At 47.5% G+C, this 21996-nt stretch overlaps 2 long non-coding RNA genes across 2 annotated transcripts in view; one reads left to right on the top strand and one right to left on the bottom strand.

Moving 5' to 3' along the window:
• The window catches only part of LOC116070866, an 87353-nt gene extending 77713 nt beyond the window's left edge, over nt 1-9640 (bottom strand). Inside the window, exon 1 of the long non-coding RNA XR_004110601.1 lies at nt 9552-9640. This is a non-coding gene — a long non-coding RNA (uncharacterized LOC116070866). The remainder of the gene's footprint in view (nt 1-9551) is intronic.
• A 57-nt stretch (nt 9641-9697) lies between these two features.
• On the top strand, nt 9698-13941 carry LOC116071430. The gene is made up of 2 exons (XR_004110892.1): nt 9698-9829; nt 13808-13941. It is a non-coding gene; the product is annotated as an uncharacterized LOC116071430 (long non-coding RNA).
• The last annotated feature ends 8055 nt before the right edge of the window (nt 13942-21996 follow it).

The following is a 21996-nucleotide window of genomic DNA, read 5'->3' as shown; positions in this document are numbered from 1 at the left end:
CGGCCTTTTGTGTTGTGGGTTATGAAGCCACTGTGGGGGCTGGGGGGTGGGGAAGGCTCTCTATGACTGCCATACTATTCAACAGCCCTCTTAGGGTGTTGTGTTTTTAAATTTCATATGGCTTGGCTCTTTCCAATGCCCAATGCTGCAGCTCCTGCCAGCCCCACTCCCCTGCCTCCAGCCAGGCTGAGAACAAGGGCACATGGTAGCCCCCCACACCCCCAGCACATCACTGTGCTGGCTAATTTTATGTCACTTGACACAGGTTAAAGCCATTTTAGGAAAGGGAACCCTAATTGAGAAAATGCCTCCATAAGATCAAGCTATAGGCAACCCTGGAGGGCATTTTCTTAATTAGTGATTGAGAGGGAGGGCCCAGGCCACTGTGGGTGGAGCCTTCCCTGGGCTGGTGGTCCTGGGTTCCATAAGAAAGCAAGTTGAGCAAGCCATGAGGAGCAAGCCAGTGAGCAGCATCCCTCCATGGCCTCTGCATTAGCTCTTGTCCCCAGGTTCCTGTCCTGCTTGAGTTCCTGTCCTGACTTCCTTCGATGATGAACAATGATGTGGAAGTATGAGCTATTAAACCCTTTCCTCCCCAAATTGGTTTTAGTCATGGTGTTTTATCACAGAGTAGTGACCCTAATACAGTCACCCTCGGCCTCCTGTCTATAAACCCACTGCCCCTCTCACCTTGCCTACTGTATCGTGTCTCCATATATCGTCTCCTTCACTAGATATGGTCTCTTCCTCTCCCTCATGTCTCCATCCCAAGTAAAGAGGTAAATTCATTGCTTACTAGTTACTTGTGGCTTGACTAGACATAGCAGGGATAGGAGTTGTTTTAGTTTTTGTTTTGTTTTGTTTTGTTTTGTTTTATATGAGTACATTGTAGCTGTCTTCATACACACCAGAAGAGGTCATCAGATCCCATTACAGATAGTTGTAAGCCACCTTATGGTTGCTGGGAATTGAACTCAGGACCTCTAGAAGAGCAGTCAGTGTTCTTAACCCCTGAGCCATCTCTCTAGCCCCCAGACACAGCAGTTTAACAGTGGATCCTCTGCTGTCTTAGTCATCTTGCTGTTACTATAGAAAGATATCCGAGGCCGGATAATTTATAAAGAAATTCTTTGGCTCACAGGTCTATCTAAAGGTTGGCATCTGCACCTTCATGGCATATGCATACATCCCCGTGCTAGAGAGAGCAGCTCTGCCAATAAAGCCAGCCCTACAGTGATCCATGAACCCATGGATCCTCCATAGATTGAATTCATTCACGGTCCTGCCTCTTAACCTCACCGCACATCAAAACCTGTCTCCATCACATGAAGTCTGGGGGACACCTTCGTATCATCTGAGCCTTGAGACAAAAGCAAAAAAGCAGCTCACACCAGGTTGGTTCAGCAAAACTCAGTCCAGAGGAGTTCACTCTACCTCTTACTGCCAATGTCCTTGAGTAGCTCAACTTGCTTAGTGGGATTTTCCCAGGCACCACACACCTTAGTGAAGATTAAATAAGACATCCAGATGGGTGTCCATGGGATGTTGACAAACAGTCATCAATATATATGCATGCCCACCTTACCAACACGACCAGGGATTCCTGACTATTGGTACTGTGAACATCCCAGCTACTGCAGGAACCACCTCATTCTCAGCTGGTGATTATTGAGGACCGACCTAAAGGCTTGGTCCTGCTGGGCTGAAAGCAAACTTCACTGCACCCCATAACCTTCAGCTTCAGCCTCCAGGTTTCCAGAGATACTGACTGGACAAGGTGTGAGCAGGACCCAGAAAGCTGTATTTCTATCAGCCCCCACAGTCCTTGGGTCCCCAGTGCACAGTAAACCTGACACAGGGTGGCCCGTACTTTGCTCCCCCACCCCCCCACACTTTCTCAGCTCATCCTTTTCCACTGGCAGCCATCTAAAAGCTCAGCCTCAGGCACAGTAATGAGCAGTATTCACATTGCTCCTGCAATGCTCGGGACCCAGCCAAGGCTTTTAAGTGAATACTTGGTAATAGAACAATCAAGTTAAAAGATCAGCGTGACACAGGACATGAGTGAGGGAAGTATCGTGGCCAATTGATTTGGATTTCATTTATGGGTTTTTGAAATGAATTTCATCTTCCAAGGCTGCTTATAAATCTCTGCCTCTCCTGGAGATTAATAAGGGAAACAGGCTTGATTAAGAATGCAGAACTCAGGGTCTGTTGAAGATTTATAGACCCAGAGGGCCAGCCACAAGGATCCCGAGATGTCCCACCTGCTGGCCATCACTTAGGAGGATTGCTCCTCCCGCTGCTTAAAGAGTAGATTCTGGGACATACATTTTTCTGGGTATCCTTAAGCAGTGCTGGAATCAGTCGGCAGCATTTGTAGATTTTTCCCCCAGCCTCTGGGCAGGCAGAGACTTTAATTTGAAAGTCTCTCATCATCCCCTACAAAAGCAGAGCAAAGCTAAAGTTTGATCGAGATGATACAATATGGTACTGGGAAGATAGCTTAACAGGTAAGAGTGCTTGCTGAACTAGCATGAGGACCTGAGTTCAAATCCCCAGTGCCCATATAAAAGCCAGGTACGGCCCCATGTGCCTGTAACCCAGGTCTGAGTAAAAACGGAGACAGGAGAATGGTTGGGACTTACTGACTACTACCCTAGCTCCAGGTTCAGAAAGAGACCTTATCTCAAGGGAATAAGGTAATATATGTGTGCACACGCATGCACACACACACACACACACACACACACACACACACACACATACACTTAAGATTACAAAATAAAAACAAGACCAGTAAGAGAAAGGGGTTTTTTAATGGACTCAGCAAAGTACTCCAGCCCTCCCATTACCTTTGATGTCCATCCCATACAAGGAAAAAGAGCATCAGGCTTCTAGAAGGATCTTTGACATTCATCTGCCAATGGTGACAGTGTGTGAAGGAGCCAGAACCAGAGAGAGCTTCAAGGCAGGTGCTGAGAGAGGGACAGACACATCCGTCCAGCCTGCCCCCACAGAACCACCCTGCACCCAGTGTATCCAGCATTTACAAGGACAGCTCTTTAAATAAGGGGTCCTCAGGGGTCAACAGCCTGTCTAGTATTGAACTGTCATGATGGCGTTAACACTGATGGCAAGGGAACATGGGAGACTTGTCTTTCATACAGACTCATTCTGTCTAGGAGATTTCACCAAGGTCTGTAGCCAAGGTTTTCACTTTGCTGTGAATAAAACGTCAGCACCATCCCGGTACAGGTGCTCAGGAAGCGCCTACTGACTCTGCCACTTATGAGCAGAATATCAGAAGTTAAAAAACACTCCACAGAAAACCTCAGGTGAGGGGTTGCATTCCTAGTCATTCAACTGTGCTCTGACTCATGTGTGTGCCTGTGTGTGTGTGTGTGTGTTTCAGATTTGTTTTGTGTTTTTCAGTAATGTACACATACAACAGGGGCACATGTGAGTGCATTCCCCTGGGAGCCCAGAAGGGGGCGTCAGATCTTCTGCGGCTGGAGTTAAAGGCTGTTGACACTCAGTGTAGGTGCTGGGAAATGGACCAGGATCCTCTGGAAGAACGGCCAGTACTCCTAACCACTGAGCCATCTCCAAGCTTAGGGTTCTTTTAAAGAGTAACTAAGGTAAGAGATGAAAAGACTCCAGAGAGGGAAATTATGTTGGTTGCAAAGCAAGAATAATATAGTCAGAAGAGAGAGCAGGAGAGACTGGCATCCATAAATTGCTGAGCACAGGGGGGTTACTTTGATGTAACATCTAGCCTTGAAGGACTAAAACCCCTTCTACCAGGAAGCCCTCCTGCCTTTCTTCTTATGTTCCTTCCTATCAGGACCTCATTACCTTGAACTATGTATCCCAGGGAAGCCTGAGTTTCTTAAATCCAAGTGCATAGACTGAACCACATTCTCTCAGTTCACATACCGAGGCCTCCAGCCAGGATAAGTACATTTGGACTAAGAGCCTATCCGAATGTAGTTATTGTTAAATCGGGCTCTCCATGAGCCCATAGAACAGGTATGCACTAAAACTGATTTGAAGGTGCAGTAAAAGGCAAGGGCTTTGCTGTAAGACAACCCTGTTGGTATCTTGATCTTAAATGCCTGGCCTCTAACACTGTATGGGGACAAATTTCTGTTACCTCAGCCACCCAGACCGCTATTTTTGGTGGCACCTCACACAAACTCATCCTGTGGCTTCCGGTTACATCTCCTAGCAGAGACTCTGCTGACCCTGTTGGGCCACAAAGATCTCTATAGGAACTCCTTGTACCAAGTAAGAAGAACACCATCAAGGTAGCAGGCACCTCTAGATCCTGCTAGATCTAAGAGAGTAAAAGCAGGGGTTGGAGAGATGACTTGGTACTTAAGAATGCCTCCTGCTTTTCTAGGGGACCTGAATTCAGTTCCCAGTATCCGCATGGAGGCTCACAGTCACCCTCAACCCCAGCTCCAGGGAATTCCAGACTTTCTTCTGGCCCCAGTAGTTATGGGTACTCATATGCATACACACACACTCATAAATAAAAACAAATCTTAAAAACAAAGAGATCCAAAAGCATTTGTGGGCACTTATCCCCCCTGTGAAGCTGCTTAGCCCATTTCCCTTCTAGGTTGTTCAGCCCAATTAATGTTTACGGAGCATCAACTGTGCACCCAGAAAATAGCATGTGCTATTTGTATGTATTACCTGCATACCTTTCATTTGCATACATCTTTCATTTGCATATACATTTGCATACCAAGTCCTGCTGTCAGTTGCTCTTCCTACCAAGAGGGAGACCAGGTTCCCTCTGGGACAGAACGGGTCACGAAGTAGTTACAAATGGCCAACACTGGCTGCTGAAGCAAGATCTCAAAAAACACTCAGCCGAGGCCTGGAGCTCTCACTGGCCTCAGAGGGCAGAGTACATACTTGGTATGCATGTGTCTTCCTTAAGAGTAGGTCACTAGGAACAGCAGTAGTATCCCAGGGGAACTTAGGACCCAGTCCTGCCCAGGAGACACAGTGCTAGACATAGTGTGTGGTTATAGAAAACACCTTACACCTTTTGGAATAGATAGTAGACTCAAAGTTAAAAATAAATATATATGGGCCCCAAATGCAAACTTAGAATGCTTCTTCTCCTCCCCTTCTACCTCCCATCTTTGATCCCACCTGGCTTTGCTAGCAGCCTTGGGGAAATGCAATAAATGGCCAGCCCATGCCAAGGACAAAGCACAAAGCATAGATTTAGATCTTGAAAGAGCTGTCGGTCAGGAAGCCTCGTGAGAGAGTGGATGTGGAAATGTCTGCTAGTGCTGTTGTTGCGCTTGTCCCAGGAATCAGAGTCAAATAGGGTCAGAGTCCCCCCAAGGAAAACCACGACCAAATAGCCAGTACTGACTCATATCTGTGTGCTTTAATAGAGAGCAGAAGAGAGTGTTCTGTATTAAGCTCTTAGAATGTTCCAGAACAAGGAGCAATTACCAGCACTGGTCACTCACTGTTCAGGGTCTCTAGACATTCTGACCATGGGTCTGTTTTCCCTGAGGAGATAGATCATGGACCCCTCTGATCAATGTTCCCTTTGATGGGAAGGAGACCCTGGGACATTGGCTGGCCACAATAGGTCATTTGCGCAAGGGGATCGGGGTTGCCTAACCGAGAAAGGCACACCATCTATTGAAATGGCTGTGGCATCCCAGGGTCAAGTTAAACTGCACCGACAAGGGCATAATGTATAATTCAGGAGCCCAAACAGAGTAGAAGTGCATCAGAGCAAAAAAACGCACACACGAAAGATGGGCTCAGTCGCCCGCCACTTTCTGGAAAATGACGGTGAAGCAATTTGCACGAGAAGGAAAAATGCTTCCAAGAATCAATGAAGGGCAGTGTCCAGAGAGGTCCAGAGCCGGCGAGAGTATGGTCCACGAAGAGGCCAAGTGTCTACTCTGCAGACAGCTCACCAGTGCACTGACGGCATAATCAATGGCTCAGGTAATATGCTAGCAGCAGCATCCTAGAATCCTCAAACAGAGATGGGCCTGTTCTGACCCTCCTGTGGCACACTGGGAGAGAGGGGCTCTCAGAAATTCAGAATCTGTCAGTTCTAGCACCCAGTTCTCCTCCCATGCTGTGTTGGGCTGACACTGTCTCAGACAGGGGAACTGAGTCCCGTGTACACATACAGGCTCAACTTAGAGGCTCAGGAGTCAGCAAGCATTTTCCATTAAGAGCCAGATGGTAAATATTTCAGATGTCCACAAATGTCAGTCTCTGTTGCAACCACTCAGGTCTGTCTTATAGCCTAAAACAACCCCAGACAAAACGCATACAAATATCAGGGGTGGTCTAAATAAAACTTTATTGACAAAAGCAAGCAGTGGGCCACATTTGGCCTATCAGCAAGTCTATAAACTTATGGTTGAGAAAAATTATGTCCTGTTTTCTCATCTCACTGTTGGCAAAACAAAAGCTCAAACGGGAAATAACCTGCCCTGCGTCATTTCCCTTGGTTAGACAAAGACCCCAGCTGAAAGCAAAAGATGTGAGCTCTGTCTTCTCAGGTTGCCTAAGGTACCACATCACAGGGCTGCTCTGTCCTGTCCTTCTTGCCTTCCTTCCCCCTCCATCTGGTTTATACCAGGGATATAATACACAAACACTCACAGACCCAGTGTCCATCAAGCTTCCATCTGGTGGGAGACAAAGAAACTATGTTTCAAGTGAGTTTACACAAAAAGCCAATGTGGACACAATGAATCATGCTTATCAAAGGGACTACAATTAAATACAAGGTAAAAATTTAAAAACCTATTAGTTCTTTATTTAAAGCTACCCACATCAACAATTGGGTATATTTTTTCTTTTATTTTTTAAAATATGTACTTAGTTTTTAAATTATGTGTATGTGTGTGTAAGGGGGTATTGTACACATGAGTGAGGATGCCTATGAGAGAGGGCATCAGATCCCCTGGAGCTGTAGTTACAGGAGGTTGTAAACCACCCTACATGGACGCTGAGGACTGTACTCTAGTCTTCAGGAGGGAGGGTTACATGATGTTAGCCACTGGGCTGTCTCTCCAACTTCATATTTTTGTTTGTTTTTTAGAGTGGTGGAGGATGAGACAGGGTCTCACTATGGAGCCCAGGCTGGCTTTGAACTCACATTCCCTCTGCCTCAACCTACTTAGTACTGAGATTACAGATAAGCATAAATCCACCTGGCTTTCTTTTAATTACCCATCTACCTTTACTTAGGTATAGAAGCATATGTATGGGGCATATGGATATGGTCCACGCTTTTTTTTTTTAAGATTTATTTATTTTATGTATATAAGTACACCATTGCTCTCTTCATGCACACCAGAAGAGGGCATCACATCCCATTACAGATGGTTGTGAGCCACCATGTGGTTGCTGGGAATTGAACTCAGGACCTCTGGAAGACCAGCAGGTGCTCTTAACCACTGGGCCATCTCTCCAGCCCCCAGGTCCACGTTTTGATAAAGGCAAAACAAAAATATGATGCAAGTCCCTTGGTGCAGAAGTCAGGTCGCTTCTGTAGCAAAATATGCATTCCTCCTCATAAACCAACTCATAACACACCTCGGGACCGCGTCTGTCCATAAGACGGCCTGTGCCTGCTGTTCGTAAGATGGCCTGTGCCTGCTGTTCATAAGAAGGCCTGTGCCTGCTGTTCATAAGACGGCCTGTGCCTGCATTCCTCAAGAACCCAAAAAGAGGGAAGATGGCATGATGGTGGCCAGGAGGAAGGAGGAACAATTTCAGAGTATTTTTGATGTTATCCTTCCTGAGGGGATGTGAAGGTGATGTTTAATCTTTCCCTGTGTTTAATTCTGCTGCAGGACTTGCTTAATGTTCTTCCTTAGAATGACTTTGATGATCCAGAAATAAATGTGCCCTCACTAGCCACAAGGTATTTCAAATCCAGGAGCTTCCAAAGGCAGACAGACCACCACCATAAGCAAACAAACAGTTGGCATGAATGCCCGGCTGCCAACTGTCTTTTCCCTTCTCTGACTCTGGTTTGTGAATCTGAGAAGCAGAGCAAACATAAGACCTTCTTATGGGTCACTTGGGGTTATGACAGCTAATGCCCTGTAGCTGCTGGTGCAATGGTAGTCAGTACAGTGTTTACCACATGAGAGCCTGAGTTTGATCCTCATGGCCCATTTTTTTAAGCCACCTGTAACAGTGTGTGCTCCAGATTCTAGTGAAGAAGAGGCAGAGACATCCCTAGGGATCATTAGTCAGTATGGTAGTTTGAATATACTTGGTCCAGGGAATGGCACTATTAGAAGGTGTGGCCTTGTTGGAGGAAGTGTATCACTATGGGGATGGGCTTTGAGACCCTCCTCCTAGCTGCCTGAAGACAGTTTTCAGTCTGCCTTTGGATGAAGATGTAGAGCTCTCAGCTCCTCCAGAGCCATGTCTGCCTGGAAGCTGTCTTGCTACCACAATGATGATTATGGACTGAACCTCTGAGCCTATAAGCCAGCCCCAATTAAATGTTGGCCTTATAAGAGTTGCCTTGGTCATGGTGTCTGTTCACAGCAATGGGAACACTAACTAAGACAGTCAGCCAGGTCAGCCAAATCAGTGTTCTGGGTACTGTGAGAGACCCTGCCTCAAAAAATAAGCTAGAGAGTGATTAGGAAAGACACCAGGCTGACCTCTGGCTTCTATAGGTATGTACACACATGTGTAAGTACCCACATGAAAACACACACATACATACACACAAATAAAATAAAATGAGACCTCATGAGTTCCTGCTTCTTCGGTGGTGCCTGATGTTCCAAAGACCACCATAGATCATGCCAACCCCACCCAACTCAGATAGTACCACTTGCTGAAAACATCAAAGGGAGACCTTGATGCTCTGTATAAAATCCATCCATCCATCCACCCACCCATTCATCCACCCATCCACTCATCCATTCACCCACTGACCCATCTGTCTATCCATCCATCCATTCTTCCATCCACCACCGACCCACCCATCCATCACCCATCCACTCACCTGTCATCTTCCCACCTATCCATCCATCTGTTCATCCATCCATCCATCCATCTACCCATCCATCTACCAATCCATATGTCCATGCATTCATCCATCCATTTGTCCATCTTTCATGAGTTCTGACAGTGCACAAGCATCCCATTAGGAGCTTCCCAGTCATGACCATCAGGTCCTATCTCTGCATCTCCTAAGTAAACCAGGACCTTCTTAGAAGATGCTGGGTATCCTACAAACTCCAAAGAATGTGCTCAGAGAAGACAGGAATCCGAGTGTGCTGGCCAGGGATTGGGGACAAATGGAGATATCCTTCAAGACATGGTTTCAGGGATATATTAGGTCCAACCTTGTCTGCTCTCCTCTGTTCCTCTTTTTTCACTCCACTCAAGTCTTTAAATCTCAGAGAAGTACAACTGATATTCTGACTTCTTGATTTCCACCACTGACTGAGGACATCCCCTCTCTTAAACACTGCTGTGATGTTATAGGAAGTACAAGAAAAAATTCATACCTGTTCACCACAGGCATTGTGATGAGGCTTGAAGATGAAGTGGGCATATCCATCGACTACTGGCACAGAGTGGGTTGCCAAGGGTGCTGGTAATGGAGAGAGGTCACAGTTCTCTGCTTCCTTTATAGCTAGGTGTCATAGCATAATTGAGTTCTGAATTCCACTCAAAGAAATGTTAGCAAAAGTGGCTGTTTTGTTTGTTCACTTACCTGGTTTGCTGACTAAAATAACTATGTTTTTTTTCTGACCTGAAGCTGCTATTCTGGGACATGAGGATGGTGAGTGGATGGATGGATGAATGGACAGATGGATGGACAGACGGATGGACAGACGGACAGACAGATGGATGGATGGGTAGATGGATGGGTGGATGGATGGACAGATGAGTGGATTGCTGGGTGATGAATGAATAGATGGATGGGTGAATGGATGGGTGGATAGATGGATGGATAGGTTGGTAGTAAGTGAATGAATGGACAGGTAGACAGGTGAATGGGTAAACAGGTGGGAGGGTAGGTGAGTAGAAGGTAGAGGCTATGAGTGGCAGCAATCTTAGTCTTGAGTGTTCTCTTATAAACTTTTGAGAGCAAATTAAATAATTAGTTTGTTTACATAAGCAAGACTGTAAGGTTTTCTATAATGTCCCACCTAGCTCCAAATAGCACTAGGGTATACACAGTGCCCAATATTTGAAGAAATTCAAAGAGAAAAGATGGTAAACCCAGGAGTGTGAAAAAGGTGTGACAGTCCAGGAACTATGGGACAGGATGGACAGAAATGACCTAGCCAATGAAATGGTTTGAGATCATAACGTGGGACAGAAGAAAGGTTTTCAAGTCAAAAAACCAACAGAGATGACACTGCAGAGAAGTTGAGTCAAGTTCTAGAGACCTTTGAACCTCAAGAGAAAGAGCTGAGCCCTTATCCTACGGGCCTTGGAAATGGGTGGAACCTATGGCAGCTTCAAGGGTCACCTCTCTGATTCCTGACTAGGTGGGGTCATTTCTCACTTTTTACTGGACATGGCACATGCTCGCTGGTCAATGTGATGAACACAGTCCACTGGAGCTTTCTTCTCGTGAGTGTCAACCATGGCAAATGATCACTAGAACCTCCTCCACCCTGCTCTTCTTCCTGTGTTACTCCACCTCATCTGTCTGTCCACCTGGCCAACATCTCTCAACCAGCATACAGTGAATGGAGCTTCCTTAACAAAGCACTGCAAAGGAGTTGCCCCAACAGGGTCCTGGGCTTGTCCCACAGCTCAAGAGACTGGACATCACCTAGATGCATAAGGGAGCACCATGAGAAACCCTGTCCCAAAAAATATAGTGGAGAGCAATTGAGAAACACTCCAGGCATGGACCTATGGCCTAGAAAGTTATATATGTGTACACATTCTGTCTCTCTGTCTCTGTCTCTCCTTTCAGTGCCCTCTCTATCTCTGCCTCTCTCTCCCCCTGTCTTTCTCTGTCTTTCTGTTTCTATCTGTGTGTTTCTCTGTCTGTCTCTGTCTGTCTGTCTGTCTGTCTGTCTGTCTCTCTCTCTCTCTCTCTCTCTCTCTCTCTCTCTCTCTCTCTTTCTCTCTCTCTCTCCCTCCATCCCTCTCTCCCCATGTTTCAGTTTTCTCCATAAAATAGAGACAGCTAGGGTTCCCCCTTTTTAGCACACCTGGAAAGTTACTATGCATAGCAAATCCCAAAGACAAATGTTCCTGGCTACTGGCTCTTCCACCCCCATATGGATTTTTGTGACCGTTAAAGCAACCATCCCTTGTCTCTCGTCCCCGAGGTCACCATTGCCCTCTCGCCTCCCGTTCCTTTTTGTTATCTTGCTGGTTTGGTCACGTTTTCCACCAAACTGCAATTTCATGCGGTTTGGGAAGAGATACCATTCCAGAGACTTCCACCCCACGGCTCTCTGGAGATTTCTTGGTGATAGAAACCGCAGTTTGGCTCCGCCTGGAACCTGTTTGAACATTTGCTTTGCGCACACTTCAAAACCCCAGGCACTTGGACGGCTCACCCATCTACTCTTGGCAGAGGGCAGCTTCCTGCTTCTGCAACACTGAGCTTTCAAGCTGAGGAGAAAAAGGCCTTTTTGGACAACAAACGGCCCTTTAAGAACAATATTTTGATGAGTTGAGTGTAAATGAATCAGAAACACATGGATTAAGCCCCTCTTGATGTGCACATGGGTTTAATAATTACTGCGGGTGGAGGAGAAGGGAAATGGGGCTGGGAAAACTGTGTCTTGGGTTTTATCAAATCTAAAATGTTTGAGGAGTAATCCAAGACATTCCACACACCCTCAGACCCAGCCAGATTTTTCCGATCCCACTTCCAAGGAGCCACACGGATCTTTCTAGTAACGACAGGGTTGCTCTAAAGAGCCAGAGTTTTGTGGCTTCTGATTGGCTGCACGAGATGCCCTGATTTATGAGGCCATTCAAAGATTTATATATCACTGTTATAACAAGCTCCTTCCGAACTGCGCGGCACCCCAACACAGCCATATAAATATCCCTCCTGTTAGAAGCCTCTTTTCTATTCACAAACTTCCCCTTCTTCTCCTTCCCCAGCCCCCCTTAAGCCACAGATTCCCCACCCCACAAGGTCCCAGACCAGTGTAGAGTGAGGGAATTAATTTCCCCATGGCTGGAACGTGTTTCACTTTGGATGGAGTTTTAAATGACTTGGGTCCATATAAGCTGCGGGTCACATGAAGGTTACAGCTAAAGGGCTCATAAGTTAGGAGAAGGGTGGAATTTTATAAATGCTTATTACTTTCATAAAAAGAAAAGCGAAGTTGTGTTCGTGCCTAATGCAGTCAAACACTCCATACATCAAGGCAGGCCGTTTCCTAGAGGAAATGTCCCACACCGCTTTGGTGGGCTTCTGTCTTCCTCCACTTAGATGACGACATCAGTGTTGGATGTCTGGTTAGGATAAGTAACTTTGCCCACATGTCACCATCCCTTGGTCTTTCCCTCAAATGAATGTGGAGTCTGTCAAAGCTCAGAGGTCCCCTTAATCACCTCCTCTAACAGGCAGCAGAACAGTGGTGTGAGACATAGCATAGAGAAAGACCTTGACTCTTTCTCCAGTCGCTCCATCGCTCCATAGGTCTCTCTTCCAAGCCCTGTCCACACACAGGCTACGGGGCGTGGGGGGGGGGGGGGGGGGGGGGGGGGAGCAGTGCCTGGAAAAAGACAGACAGGAAGATGTCTGCATGAGATTTGTGGGTAGACACATCTGGCAAGTTCGAATGGAAGAGTCCCCTGTCTCAGCAGACACATGGGAACTGGTTCATCAGCAATGTGCATATAAAGAGCCATGGCCCAAGGAACCCATGCCAGCTAGGTTGCAGTAATGCTGTGTAACAAAAAGTGTTCTCACACTCACAGGCCTGTGAGCTGATTGTAGCTAGCCAAGGCTGGGTAGACTTCAGACTCCAACTTCTCACCCTGGTCCCCAGGTTCTAAACAAGTTCCAGATCTGCTTTGTACTTTTCTCTGTCTCCTGGATCTGTAAGTCCTCCCTGGATGGGAAACTCTTGCTAATCACTCTGTGTGTTTGTGTGTGTGTGCATGTGTGCGTACATGCGTGCGTGCATGCATGTGTGTGTTTGTGTGTGTGTGCATGCGTGTGTGTGTTTGTGTGTTTGTGTGCGAGCGTGTGTGCGTGCGTGAGTGGGTGCGTGCATGCGTGCGTGCATGCATGCATGTGTGTGTGTTTGTGTATGTGTGTGTGCATGTGTGTGTGTGTTTGTGTGTGTTTGTGTGTGAGCATGCGTGCATGCATGCATGGGTGTGTGTTTGTGTATGTGTGTGTGCAAGCGTGCGTGCGTGGAAACTCAAGCCCGAAGGGATGATCAGGAGTGCTGCTTGCTGCGCTTCTAGAGGACCTGAGTTTGGGTCTTAAGATCCTCACAGTGATTCACAACTGCTGCCTGTAGCTCCAGCCTGAGGGTATCCAGCCGCCCCTTTTGACCTCCCTAGTACTGTATGCAAGGGCACACATGTACACATAGGCTGGAGGGAGAGGTGGGAGGGGGGAGAGAATATGATGAAGGTTTCCACACTGTGACTTCCAGGTGAGAAGTTCCCGCAGGAGCTCATTTGTTTGTTTGATTCCTAAGTTCCCAGAGGGTGGCACTGTTTGGTTGTGGAACCTTTGAGATGTGAGGCATGTCTGCTGGGGCTGGGTCACTGGGGATGGACCTTTGAGAGTCAGAGCCTGTTTCCTGTATTCCAGTCTCTGCTTCTTGCCTGCTGAACTGTGACGACCACCTCATGCTTCCACTGCAGAGACTGGATCCCTCCCAGAGCCAGAAGTCCTGGCCACCATGGACTGAAAGTTCCTGAAATTGTAAAGCCTTCCTCCTGTGAGTGTCCTCTGTCAGGTGTTCTGTCACAGCAGTGAGGGAAGCTACTGACATGCTTGGCTGCATGCTATCTTTAGGTCGTCTTCCCAGGGTCATTCCCTGATGCATCCTTTGAGTTCTGGCCATGGAAGCCAACTATTTCTCTCTAAATGCCCAGAAGGGTGTGTGTGTGTGTGTGTGTGTGTGTGTGTGTGTGTGTGTATGCATGGGTGTGTATGTGTCTGAGTGTAAGTATATGTGTGAATTTGTGCAAGTATAGATGGATGTATGCATTGTGTGTGCATGCATGTGTGTATGCATTTGTGCATGCATAGGTTGTATATATGCATTGTGTGCATGCACCTGTGCATGCATGGGTATATTATGCATGCATATGCATTTGTGCATATATGGATGTATGTGTACATGCATGCATGGGTGTGTATGTGCCTGAGTGTATATGTGTATGCATTTGTGCGTGCATGCATGTGTGTACGCATGGTGTATGTATGCATGTATATACATTTGTGCATTATGGATGTATATGTAAATGTGTATGCATGTATGTGTGCATGCATGGGTATATATATGCATGTGTGTGCATGCATGTGTGTGTGCATGTGGGTCTGTGTGTAGGAGTGCATATGTATATCAAGGCCAGAGGTTGGCACCAGCCTCTGCCTCTATCGCTCCTCCATCTCATTTTAAACAGGGTCTCACACTAAACCTTGAGCTCACTGACTAGGCTAAGACTAGCTGGCCAGCGAGCTGCAGGGATCTACCTGTCTCTGCCTCTCCCAGCACTGGGATTATAGAGTACTCCCATGCTGCATCCAGCTCTTCTACATGGATGCTGAGAATCCAATCCCAGCTCCTCACACTTGTGCAGCAGGTCCCTGGCCCACCCCTGTGGACTCAGCTACAACTTTTCTAACCTTGCCTAACTACCACGTTCCCATAGTGCATCTCTACCTGAGTGGAAAATAGATTCTGTTAACAATGAAAAAAAAAATCACATACTCAATGCTGTGTCCCTGACCTGGAAGGACTCAGATTCTGTGGATGAACAAGACAGAGACCCACCCTGGTGGTCACTTCCATCGTATCCAGCTCTGGCTGCATGCTGGCTTCTGTCAGGAAAGGAAAGGTTATGCGACCCTCTCTTTTCTGATCAAGGCAGGTGGAAGAAGGGTCTTGGCTCAGTTGACATCTGTCACACACCTTCATCAGCAAACATCATTCAGCACCCACATAGCATGAACACAGAATGAATGGCAGAGGCACGGAATCTGTGTCTGAGAGCCCACATCAAATAATGGCACCTACTCTCAGGAAACAGGAAGGGACAGAGGAAAGGGCCAAGCTGAAGTGAGTGGCAGCAAGGATGGGGCAGGATCAGATCACAGGGACACGGAGCATCCAGCGGTTGGTCCTGCTATGAATGGGAGAGCAAGCATGAATCACCACCAGGAGTGCTGATAAGGCTCCACAAGGAAGAGAGAGCAATCAAAGCTTCAGTTGCTGTGACTGTTGAGTGATGTCCCTGCAGCAGGCACAGCGCTCATATAATACAGGCTTTAAAACCAAGGCTTAGGAGCTGGAGCCATAGCTCAGTCAGTAGAGGGCTTGCCTTGCAAACTGGGTTCGATCCCCCAGCAAGGAGAACCTAGGAGTGCACACCTATGACCCCAGCACTTTTGTAGTTGAGGCAGGACGATCAGACATTCAAGGTCATACTTGGCTATGTAGAGAGTTTGAAGCCAGCCTGGGCTACACAAGACTCTATCTTGGAAAAGAAACAAAGGCCCGAAAGTTATCATTAATTTTGCCTACATGGCCTTAATAAGAGCCTTGAGCTTCCAACTCAGATCTCAATGATTTTAACAGAAGCCTCATAAGACCTCAGAGAAGCCAGAAAGCCAGGCGAAGCTACGGGAAAAGCGCTCATGTGAGTTTGTGGGGAGGGCTCACAGAATCTCCCCGTAACCCTATTCCATAATCAATTGCTCTCAAGCTGACAAAGCAAACCTGTAGGCTCAAACCCTCTTAACTCTGTTCTCCATGCATGTTATGCATGGCTGTTTTGAAGTGTTATATCATCGTAATGCCCATCCCCCCTTGCAGCCCTGAAGGCTACTATAACAGCTTCATTATTGAACAGGAGGTAGATATGGGGAGGCTTCAGGAGTGGGCAGTACATCCCAGTGAACTGGCATTGATGGCTGTACCAGGGTGACTGGTGATAAGGCAGGCTAGCATGAGTCTGAATCTCACCTCTTCTCTTTGGAATTTATAAAACTGCGTTTGATGTAAAGCCAATTCCAAGCAAAGAGAAAACAGCCACAGGGCCCAGATTTCTAATGGTTGAAAGAGAGCTAGGGGTCCTCAGAGACGCCATGACACAATGTGCCATTTTCCATATCAGTTAACTGTGTGGGCGTTGGCTCTGGTGCCACGGAGAGTCAAGTCTCTGCTCTTGAGCTTGGCTATGACTAAGCAGAGTTAAACAGAGTTGAATGACGTCTCCCACCCAGTTGTTGACCTAGGACCTTGGAACAAGATGAAAAATCTTTGCCAGGGTCCTAGGTTAGGTCAGGGTTTGCATTCAATGATGGCCATCTTTGAGGCTGGGAGGTAACTCAGCCAGCAGTGCTTGCCCGGCACAGACAAAGCACAGGAATTGGTCTCCGGAGCCACCTAAACCACGTGTGATAGTTATACACTAGCAATCTCAGCACCCAGGAGGCAAAGACAGGGAGATCAAGGGTTCAAGGTCATGTTCAGCAAGTCTGAGGCCAACCCATGCTACACAATGGGGAAAATGATGGCCATTGTTCTAAGAGATGCACAGAGAAGGCACAGTGAGACTCTGGAGAAAGGGGCCTTTGACAATGGAAGCAGAGACTAAGAGATGCTACTTGTGGTTTGAGTGTGAAGTGTCCCACCACAGGCTCAGCTGTATCACTTGATCTCCAGCTGGTGGCACTGTTTGGGGGGTGTACTGGCTAGTTTTGTATGTCAACTTGACACAGGCTGGAGTTATCACAGAAGGGAGCTTCAGTTGGGGAAGTGCCTCTATGAGGTCCAGCTGTGGAGCATTTTCTCAATTAGTGATCAAGGGGGTAGGGCCCCTTGTGGGTGGTGCCATCCCTGGGCTGGAGTTCTTGGGCTCTATAAGAGAGCAGGCTGAGCAAGCCAGGAGAAGCAAGCCAGTAAGAAACATCTATCCATGGCCTCTGCATCAGCTCCTGCTTCCTGACCTGCTTGAGTTCCAGTCCTGACTTCCTCTGGTGGTCAACAGCCATGTGGAAGTAAGCTGAATAAACCCTTTCCTTCCCAACTTGCTTCTTGGTCATGATGTTGTGCAGGAATAGAAACCCTGACTAAGACAGGGGGGAACCTCCAAGAGATGGGACCTTGCTGGGGGGCATGGGTTGCCTCAGTGGGGGTTGGGGAGGACTATTGAAGGTTATGGCCCTCCCAGCTTCTGCTCTGCACCATGTTCCCTGATGCTCTCAGGTGGAAGAAGACTGTGCCACATACTCCTGAGCTGGGGGCCAAGTCCTTTCAGCTGCCATGCTTCCCCAGTGTGATAGGCTGGAGTCCTCTAAAGTCAGCAACCAGAATTCAATCCTCCCTCCAGTGACGTGTTTTGTCAGAGTGACTAACACCATGGGAAGTGTGAGAAGCTACCAGAGGCTGGCAGAACCATGAAGGATTCCTCCTGGAACCTTCTATGCCTTATAGCACCTTAACTTCAGAGATTTAGTCTCTACATGTACAGGGTAAAGCATCCACTGTTTTGAGGCACCAAGTTTTGTGACCCTAGAAATCAAGACAGGCATGACATAGGCAAGCCATTTTCCTCAGCCTCTGTCTGTTCATTTTTAAATGGGTGTATGTACTGACTGGTTTATATTAACTCAATGCAGGCTAAAGCCATCTGAGAGGAGGAATCCTCAATTGAGAAAATTCCTCCATAAGATCCAACCGTAGCTTATTTTCTTAGTGATTGACAGGGGAGGGCCCAGCCCACTGTGGGTGGGGCCATCCCTGGGCTGATGGTCCTGGGTTCTTGATGGTCCTGGATTGTCCTATAAGAAAGCAGGCTGAGCCGGGTGGTGGTGGCACATGCCTTTAATCCCAGCACTTGGGAGGCAGAGGCAGGCAGATTTCTGAGTTCAAGGCCAGCCTGGTCTACAGAGTGAGCTCCAGAACAGCCAGGGCTATACAGAGAAACTCCAAAAACCAAAACCAAAACCAAAACAAAAAAACAAGAAAGAAAGAAAGGAAGAAAGAAAGAAAGAAAGAAAGAAAGAAAGAAAGAAAGAAAGAAAATGAGGGAGGGGGAGAGAGAGAGAGAGAGAGAGAAAGAGAGAGAGAAAGAAAGGAAGGAAGGAAGGAAGGAAGGAAGGAAGAAAGGAAGAAAGAAAGAAAGAGAAAGAGTGAAAAGCAGCCTGATCAAGCCGTGGGGTACAAGCCAGTAAGCAGCACCCTCCATGGCCTCTGCATCAGCTCCTGCCTCCAGGTTCCTGCCCTGCTTGAGTTCCTGCCCTCACTACTTTTGGTGACGAACTGTTATATGGAACTTCTGGACAGCAAAAATGAGATAAGACAAAGGGGGTATTGAAGCATTTTCTATGCAGTGGGAAAAGGCGAACTGTTACCTAACAAGAATTAGGAGAGCATAGGGCTGGCTCTCTGTAGCACCTGTTTAGAAGGAGAGGGGTGTCTTCAGGCTAAGGCTCGGAAAGCAAGGGTGTTCTCTGCAGTTGTAGCTTTACTTGGACTCCCATCTTGTTACTTTCCTCATCTCTGTGACAAAAACTTCCGACAATCATCATCTTAAGGGAGGGTTTGCTCTGACTGCAATGTAAGTGATCTGGTCTAACCTGGTGAGGATGGTCGGTAGCAGCGGCAGCTGTTCACAGTAACTCTCCAGTTCAAAACTAGAGTCAACGGGAAACTGAACCAGGCTAGGAAACAGCAAGGCCCACCCACAATGACTCACTTCCTCCACACAGGCTCTACTTCCTGAAGAGTCTACAGCCTTCCCCAACAGCGCCACCTGCTGCATATCAGGTGTCTAAGCACACAAGCCTATGGGGGACAGTTCACACTCAAACCTGGTCTGTGTTGTCTCTCTGTAGGAAAAAGGGGGAATTAGAGGAAGTTATGAGGGAGAGGGTCAGAATAAGGGGCAGGGGCCTCACCTGTGTGACCCAGGACACACATTACCTTACATATGAATGGCACAGCCCACTTCTATGTGTGGCTCTCCCTTCAATCTACGGGGCACTTATTACCTCACCCCCACCACCTCCATTGTCTTAGGGAAGAAACTGAGGCAATAAAAAGGCAAGTGGCTGAGCTCTAAAGCACTTAGAGAGCCTCTAAGTTCTAAACTCCCAAGCCAGAACATAAGTGCTCCTTCCTGTCCCTTCCATTACCATCCCTTGCTCGCCATCCTTCCTGGCTCCTCCCAGGCACTATAGTATGTGAAGACTGTCCCCACAAACTCAAAAGACCAAGTCACAAGAGGGACCTTTAAGAGTTGCTTCTGTACTGTCAAGTGCCAAAAGCTAAAGCACACATTGGTACTTTTTATTTATTTATTTATTGTTATTGCATTTGCTGCTTATCTGGGGCAGGGTGTGAACACACTTGCCATAGTGTGCATGTGGAAGTCCAACAAGAGCTATGGGAGCCAATTTTCTCACTCTGCTGCTTGATCTCTAAAGATCAAACTCAGAGAGGTCATCAGGCTTGGCTGCAAGCACCTCCACCCTCTAAACCATCTTACTGGTCACAGTTCAGTTTTTAAGGTAATTCCAGGCCTGTTTGTTATTCTCATGGTTTTTTGTGTCTGTGACCTCAGTCAGGGGGGGTATGGTGTGTGTGTGTGTGTGTGTGTGTGTGTCTGTGTGTATACAGAGCTTCCATTTCCTAGCCTTCCCTCTGTGTGTGTGTGTGTGTGTGTGTATGTGTCTGTGTGTATACAGAGCTTCCATTTCCTAGCCTTCCCTCTGTGTGTGTGTGTGTGTGTGTGTGAGTACAGAGCTTCCATTTCCTAGCCTTCCCTCTCTGTGTGTGTGTGTGTGTGTGTTTCCTCACTCCTTGGCTTTTTTTTCTTTTTCTTTTTTTAGACAGTCTGTCATTGAACCTGGAACTCACTAGTTCAGCTAAACTGACTTAGCCAGTATGCCCCAGAGACCCTCTTGTCCTCTCCCCAAGACCAGCATTAAAGGCACATGCCTGGCTGTTATGTGGGTGCCGGAGAACTGAACTTATGCCTCCATGCTAATGAAGCAAGTGTCTTCACTTCCCTAGCCCCTTAGTCAATATTATCTGTACTCCTTAAGTCTGACATCATTGCTTTCCTGAGAGGGACAATAGAGCTTCTCCTTTGGGTTCCTAATGTGAATCACACAAAAATTCAGGTGCAGTTCCTGGCCCAGCATCAGGGCCCAGACAGTGTTCCTACAGTCAGCACAAGCCAGAGCTCATCCTATTATTAGCAGGGATGCTTCGGACCTGGCTGGGCAGTGACCCTGAGCTTCCAGATGATAAATGAGCTGTCTGCAGCATCTTCCCCATAAAAACAAGAGCCAAATGAGGTCACAAGATGAGGCATTGAGCCACGTTGGAAAGTCCTCTCACACACATGCTCAGAACAACAACAAATAAATTAACTGTTCAACTGTTGATCAAGGTGGGGACAAGCAGTGAATTCAGGTTGGGAAGCAGCAGCCAGCCAGGTCCCCCTGAGGTGGCCTGTGTGTCCCTCAACCTGAGGACATGTCCCATGGGGACACGTCAGCTCTCACACTGTAAAAAGTTAAGACTGCGGTTCCATTTCCTTGAGCACACATCCGTATCAGATACACACTAATGTCTGCATCCATATGTGAACGTTGTACCAATTAAGCAGCATGGGGGCAAACTCTAATGTCACCTCCCAGTACCCTCATTTTACAGAGAACACTGGAGTTTGCTGAGCCATTTCCCTAACTACTGAGTAGGGACTGTAAGACCTCAGACTCCTGAACCATTCCCCTCAGTGGCCCTGTGGATGAGTGTCAAAGTTCTTGCCGGCTCCCAGGCCTGCCTGCACTGTTCTCAGCCATAACCTCACCCTTTGCCCTGCATCCTTGAAGTCCCCCATGGGTCAGTGTTGACAGACCCCTGGGGACAGGCAAGGCACAGGTAGGCCAAGAATGGCTGGTTTCACGGCCATGAATCCTGTGACGCCAACATGCCCCATTGCGGTTTGTCTTCAAAAAACACAATCCAGGATGAGCCAGGAGGACAGCAGGCTCCTGGGACGGCTAAGGTTACCTTCCTGACATCCTCCCTGGGCAATACCAACAGCCCAGCAGCCCATGCTCTGCAGAATGGCCTGACCCAGAGCCAGGACCCAGGAGTGTCACCACAGATCCCCGATTGTCCATCCCCGGCATACCCATCCGTGCCAAGTCCCCTCCTGGCCCTTGCCTTTTGGCTGTCTACCCCCTCTGATTTGTTTCAGATGTGAGCCTGTGATCTCAAAGCTCCAGTTTCAAAGCCTCGTGGATCAGCCCTTGGCCTTTTGGACCTTGGGGCTCTACACCAAGTGGCCTTTCCCATGGGCGGGTCCTCATCTCACACCCCTGCACGGGCACCATCTTCCCAGGGGCTTTTATCTTCCTGACAGAAGGCACCCGAATCAATGATTCCAGAGAGAGGGGTGTGAGAGAACAAACTTCTGGTGAGGATGGATTCCTACTGAGGTGAGGGAACTCCCAGGGAACTGTCTTTAGGGGACACTTGCTCAGTTTCAGCAGCTGGAGGCAGTACAACCAGCGTATACTCGTTATTTCCAGAGGCCCCAAATACTGGCACAGACGGACCAACTGGGATTGGGATTTGTCGGGCAGAGTTGATGTTGTATAGCTATTTTCTCCAAATTGGAAAAGCAAAACAACAAAAACAAACAACAAAACAAAAACAAGTATTCTTCTAGAACAGTGGTTCTCAACCTTCCTAACGATGCTACCCTTTAATATAGTTCCTCATGTCATGGTGACCCCCAATCAGAATT

The sequence above is a fragment of the Mastomys coucha genome, unplaced genomic scaffold, assembly GCF_008632895.1.
Source record: "Mastomys coucha isolate ucsf_1 unplaced genomic scaffold, UCSF_Mcou_1 pScaffold22, whole genome shotgun sequence".
NCBI lineage: Eukaryota > Metazoa > Chordata > Mammalia > Rodentia > Muridae > Mastomys > Mastomys coucha.
The sequence above is the reverse complement of the archived record's forward strand: the minus strand, read 5'-3'. Positions and strand labels throughout refer to the sequence as shown.